Here is a 6074-nt window from a genome sequence, read left to right on the forward strand (position 1 = left end):
GGAGGCGAGGGCATCTGGGCAGAGGCACCAACCTTATCCTGCATGGTGGCGGGAGGGTTAACGGTGGGTGCGGGGGGCCCAGGAGCTCCTGCCCATCTCACTTGTTTGCAGAAAGCAAGTGGAAAGCAAGCGAGCGAGATGGGCAGAAGCATGAGATCGGCATTTCTGAGCACACGCTGATTCGCGCCCCTGCCCATCTCGCTCGCTTCCAGAGGTCCTGAACGACTTTCACCGGACCGGAGCGGGGAGGGCATAAAAGAGCCCGGAGGAGGCAATTGGAGTTTGGCCGCTGCTGCCGCCATTGTTGCTGAGCCAGATGGCTGCACGACGGCGGCTGCTCCGGTTCCTGCCCTCTGCTTCTCCTTGGCTGCAGGGGGAGGAGAGCGGAGGCAGCGGAGGAGTGCACGGGGGCAGGGAAAGAGCTGCTGCTGCCGGACTGCCTCTGGTGCATTGCGCATGGCCGCAGCCGGAGAAAAGCAGCGAGCGGGGAAGTGGCTCATTCATTGCTGCAGTCAGCTCCGAGGAAGAACCAGCACAACCCCCAGGCGAATCCCGCCTGGCTACATTCTTTGCGGCTGAAAGAAGGGCTTTGATCCTACTTCCCCTTCGCTCCAGCGGGGTTCGTGAATGCCAGATCTAACCCCAGGGCAGTTTGAAAGGCCAGCTGTGGGTGTTAGGGTGGAGACATGTGAGCCTTCCTCCGTCTTCTTGAATCTGGCATTCATGGACCCAGCCGGAGCGAAGGGGAAGCGGGATCAAAGCCCTTCTGTTGGCTGCAAAGAATATAGCCAGTCGGCTCTTCCTCGGGGCTGGCTGCAGCAATGAATGAGCCGCTTCCCCGTTTGCAGCTTTTCTCCAGCTGCGGCCGGGCGCAATGCACCAGAGGGAGTCCAGCAGCCGCAGCTCTTTCCCCACCCCCATGCGTTCCTCTGCTGCCTGCACTCTCCTCTCCCTGCGGAAGAATGGTGGCTGTGCTGGGCTCCCGGCTGCACCGAGCGCGACTGCAAAAGGAAAGTGATTCAGCAAAGGAACCACCATTGAAGAAATGAAAACTGAGTGATGGAGGCAGGGAGGGAGGTACAATGAGAGGGAAAGAGGGACAATGGAAGGGAGGGAAGGAGGAAGAGACAAAGAGGGAAGGAAGGATGGAAAAGGAAGGGACAATGGGAGAGAGGGAGGGAAGGAAGGCATCCACCCCAGTCCCACCTCCCTCCACCACAGATCCATGGATTCCCCCCCCCCACAGGAACCCTGCAACCTGAAGGAGGGAGGGATGGACAATGGAAGGGAGGGAGGGAAGGAGGAGGGACAAAAAAGGAGGGAAGAAAGGAAGGAAAGAAGGAATGGACAATGGGAAAAGGGAGGAAAGGAGGGTACCCACCCGATTCCACCACCCCCTCCACCAGAGACCCATGGATTCCCACCACACAGGCACCTTGCAACCTGAGTGATGAGCTGCCCAACCCAGCCATTGACTTTTTTTGTCAAAAAGTTGCAAAAGGTGATCACATGACCCTGGGACACTGTGAATGTCGTAAGTATGAATCAGTTGCCAAGCATCCAAATGTAAATCACATGACCCTGGGGATGCTGCAACAGTCATAAGTGTGAAAAATGGTCATAAGTCACTTTTTTCAGTGCCATTGTAACTTCGAACAATCACTAAGCAAATTGTTGTAAGTCAAGGACTACCTGTACTTTATCATTTTTTTCCTTTTTTTGGGGGGGAGGGTCAAATTTTTGACACCTTGCTGGGTGAGTGGCGGTACTCAGATGTTGCCTTATCCTAAAAGTGGTACAATGGGTAAAAAGGTTGAAAAGCCCTGCTCTAGGTCAAAGCATATAAAATAATATTGGTACCCAAGGCCAGAGTGTGAGAATTCTTTTTTTATAATTAAATTTAAAAATATCTTCTGGAGACTTCCTACGAAATAAGTTGACATCTTGTTGGCTGTTGATGACTGGCAAGACAACTTTTGTGAGGAGAATCACGGGTAGATACTAATCGAGGCAGCTTAATTTCTCTGGAACAAACGAGATTGTTGAGATCATCCATGTGATTCTGGACAGCTGCTGGTTACTGTGGTCGACTTTGTGTAGAAGGTTGGGAGTCGGGATTACTTCAAACTTACCTTTCCAAAGCAGCCTCTATGAACCTTATGCTTGATCAGACTTATCTCTTAATCACTTTCTTGGATTTTTTTTTTTTAAATGTATATTGGAGAGATTAAGACCCTTCAGACCAGCAAGGTTTTACTGTGAGTTTCCACCTTCTTAAAAGACATTACTGTAAATTTAATTAGTTTTATCAATGTATTTTTTTGGTTAATGCAGCAAAAGCATGCTTAGTATATGGATTCTGGAAAGACAATAACAAATTAAGGGGCCACAGGGAGTTGAATTATAATTTTGAATTATTTAGAAAGTATATTCTTTGGGGAAATGGATATTTATGTTTTTTATGATAAGGAAACTTTAAAGGCTGGACATTAGAGTGAATGGATAAAGAAAATGGAGCAGAAATCCTTACTACAAACTTCTAAATACATCTCAGACAAGCTTTTGGATAAAATGAAGCAAACAATAAATTTGACAGCATGTTCTAATGAAGTTGTAAAACAAGAATGAGCTGTAATGGATGTCTATGAAATTAATTTGAAGATGTATTTCAATATAATACAAGTGGTTCTGATGGATTAATTAATCCTTTCAAGAGATGAATAGGAAACTGATTTGGATACACTTTTTTTCTTCTGGAGATTCAAAAGAGCTCTGCTAAGATTTGGAACAATTTTTTTAGAAATAACAAGCAAAAGATAAATTGTATATAGTGATATAAAAGAAATCTATTACGAGTTCCAAAGGATTTTCATCGTGAAACATAGATCAGCAAACTATTTCTGGGACTTTTTTGAAGGGTTAAAATTTTTTTTTTAAAACTCAGAGAAGTTTTATATGATGCTTGTTTGATCAGGGTTAAAAGAAAAGAATAGCAATACTTGGTTTCCCTTACTGGAAGTTTGCTGGCAAAGATTGATTGATTTTCTTTACATAAAAGATTAACTAGAAGATTACAGGTAGTCCTTGACCTACAACCACAACCCAAACCAAAATTTATGTTGCAAAGAAAGGCAGTTGTTAAGTGAGGTTGTCCCTTTTTTACAATCTTTCTTGCCAGTTGAATCACTGCAGTTGTTACATGCATAGCAATTTTTAAGTGAATCCAACTTCCCCATTAACCTTACTTATCAGAAGATCACAAAAGGTGATCGCACACAAAAAGTAATAGTTGCAAGGACACTGCAACCATCATAAATACAAGCCAGTTGCCAAGCATCTAAATTTTGATCATGTGACCATGGGGATGCTGAAATGATTGTAAATGTGAAAATGAACATGTCACTTTTTTTCAATGCCATTGTAGCTTTGAATGGTCACAAACGAATGATTCTAAGCTGAGGACCAACTGTATGTTTCTTTTAAGATGGTGATAAGCTACTAAAATTATTTTTCCCTTCTAGTATAAAAGACGAAGATACTTTTCTTTGTCTTTTTCTTATATTTTTGTAGCTTATGTTGACTTTTAACTAATTATTTGAAAAAAATATATTTAAAACACTTCTGAATTAGGCAATTAAAACCGCACTATATTATGGACACATTATTTTGGACCTTTTAGATTTCTTTGTTTGCAAACTAAATAAAATGCTTTATATCTAGAAAAATCAAGAAGCAGTGAAATATTACAAAAGCAGGTTTGAATCTGTATAAATCACAAAAGATCTATGGAGGTAGCTGTCAATTCCCACATAGCTAGGAAGACCAAAGAAACACGAACTGCCCAGATTTCAATAAATATCTATAGTGCTATGTTTGTGTCTATGCCTTTGAATCAGTGTTGACACTTGGCGACTGTCTTAACTACCTGCAGATTTCTTGCAAAGATATTGAAGTGGTTTGCTGTTGTCTGCTTCCTGGGGCTGAGGATGTTACCTGAAATTTTAGGCTTTATTATCATCATTTTAAAATATATTATTGACAATTTTAACATCGTCTAGGCTTCTATTGTAAATTTCAGAAAAACATACGTACTTTTTCTCCTTAGTCAAGGCCATTTCTTTTGGTTTGCACAACCTTGTCTTTTTAACACTAAATAATAGCTAGCTTATTCTGAAAGTCCTTGAATACACTTGTAGGAATACAGTTTCAGGAAAAATACAAATCCAATTAGGAAAGAGTATATAACCCATAAATTTGCCATTTTTGGAATCTAGTTATCTAGAATCAATGTTTGCTGTTATTCAAATCTCACATGCAATCTACATCTTTTACAGTTTAACCATTTGCTTTCTGATGTATGACGTGAGTATATAATTGATTTTGGATCAATAAAAAGAAATTGACCCCCTCTTAATATTTTTTTGCTTTGCCTGAATTACTTATGATCTATATTTCTGGGTGGCCAAAAAAGATAGTGTCTTTCTTAAATCCAGGCGTCAAGTTCTTAGCAATTGCATGCCAGACTTGGCATGCCATAGTTTCTAGGCCACAAGAAAAAGTTAGTGGTCTAAAATCACCAAGCAGATTTTTTATTTTTTTATTTATATTCTTCCTTTATTATTTTATAAATAACTCAAATATTTTGGATGGTCAGTGAAATTATCTACTTAGTGAAATTAGAGATAATGCTGAAAAGTATTTGGACTCAACAAAACTCTGTGAGATTAGTTGGGCTGAGAGTGGCCAGCCCAAAGTCACCCAGGCATCTTTCATACTTAAAGCAGGACTAGGACTAACAATCACTTATTTCTAATCTGATATTTCAATCACTACATCAAATTAGTTTTCTTTGTCATACTAATACAGAATCCAGAACATTGTTATAAGAATTTCCCTTCATTTATAAGTGACTCAGCTGATTCACACACAATTTTCCCACAATGCCTCATATTTTTGATAAACAAAGTTTAGTTAATAATGTCCTTGATTTATTGCCCAAGTACTTTTCAGCATTATCCCTAATTTCACTAACTATCCAAAATAATTTCATGAAATCAAATTAGAAATAGGCATTACTAATGGCGACCGTTCTTTTTCTATCCACCTACAATTGCTTTTTATAAGTAAATCCTCTTTTTAGGATAGGAAACAAATGCCCTATTTTACCTACTAAACTTTATTCAAATTAAAGGTGGTTGCCACGGATATGAAGGGAGGAAGGCGCGACACCCCTAGCCGACACTAGTCTAGTTCATATAATAAAAGACTGGAATGAGGGAGAGAAAAAATATCTTTGTCAGCTGATAATCTTTCTTTTCGGCAGTCTGTAACTGCGCCCACCCCATTGCCGGCAATGGGGGAAAAGTCGCGATAGGTCGCGTGACGTCACAAGTTCGACACTAGATGCTTGTTTCATCTCCCCCTGAACTCCATTACTAATCAGTGCCTCTTGATTTTTAGACCAACGCTTCAAAATCTCCCAAATTTTGAAAAAAGCGCGTCTGAACTCTAGCCACAATCTGCAGTGTCACTGCCAAATTACACTGCTGTGTATTACTCACGGAGTAACCTAAACGCTGCTTTCCTTCGCTTAAAGTTTGCACGATCACCTGGTCCTTGCGCCTCTAAAGAACGTCAATTCCCTCCGCCTCCCGCTCTGCTTTTTTTCGCGCCTTCCTCCGTTAATAAATACCCGTGGCAACCATCTGCTAACCAATCGCTTCATAGCTTCCGGATCCCATGACTGCAACAGAGGCCTCCAATTGGTAACGCCAGAAAGGCGGGGGGAAAGGATGACGCTACAGCCCTCGCTGCTTGAGTATGGAAGGATCCCATCAATAACTTCTATCAGCTGCGACTCGAACAATGTGGCCTATTCAAATGTAATTAAGGCTAGGGTCAGTTTTGTCTAATGATTAAGGCATCGCAGGCTAGAAATCGAAAGACTGAGTTCTGGTCTCATCTTAGACATGAAGCCAGTGACTTTGGGCCAATCACTTTCTCAGTCCTGGCAAGAAGGCAATGGCAAACACCAAACTGGCTCTCGTTAAAAAAAAAATCTTGCTAAGCGGGTT

The 6074-nt window shown here is 41.5% G+C and overlaps 1 protein-coding gene across 3 annotated transcripts in view; it reads right to left on the reverse strand.

Annotated features, from left to right (window-relative positions):
- BRCA1 (BRCA1 DNA repair associated) overlaps positions 1–5653 on the reverse strand; it is a 102189-nt gene extending 96536 nt beyond the window's left edge. The window contains exon 1 of one of the 3 annotated variants that reach the window (XM_039321279.1): positions 5562–5653. The gene's annotated coding sequence lies outside the window, so the exon portion shown is untranslated. Of the gene's footprint in view, positions 1–3925; positions 4544–5561 lie in introns of those variants that run through there. The other 2 variants (XM_039321280.1, XM_039321281.1) reach the window with 2 other exon arrangements.
- Positions 5654–6074: the final 421 nt, after the last annotated feature.

Source organism: Crotalus tigris, unplaced genomic scaffold (genome assembly GCF_016545835.1).
Source record: "Crotalus tigris isolate CLP2741 ecotype Arizona unplaced genomic scaffold, ASM1654583v1 scf7180000023724.639413, whole genome shotgun sequence".
Lineage (NCBI taxonomy): Eukaryota > Metazoa > Chordata > Lepidosauria > Squamata > Viperidae > Crotalus > Crotalus tigris.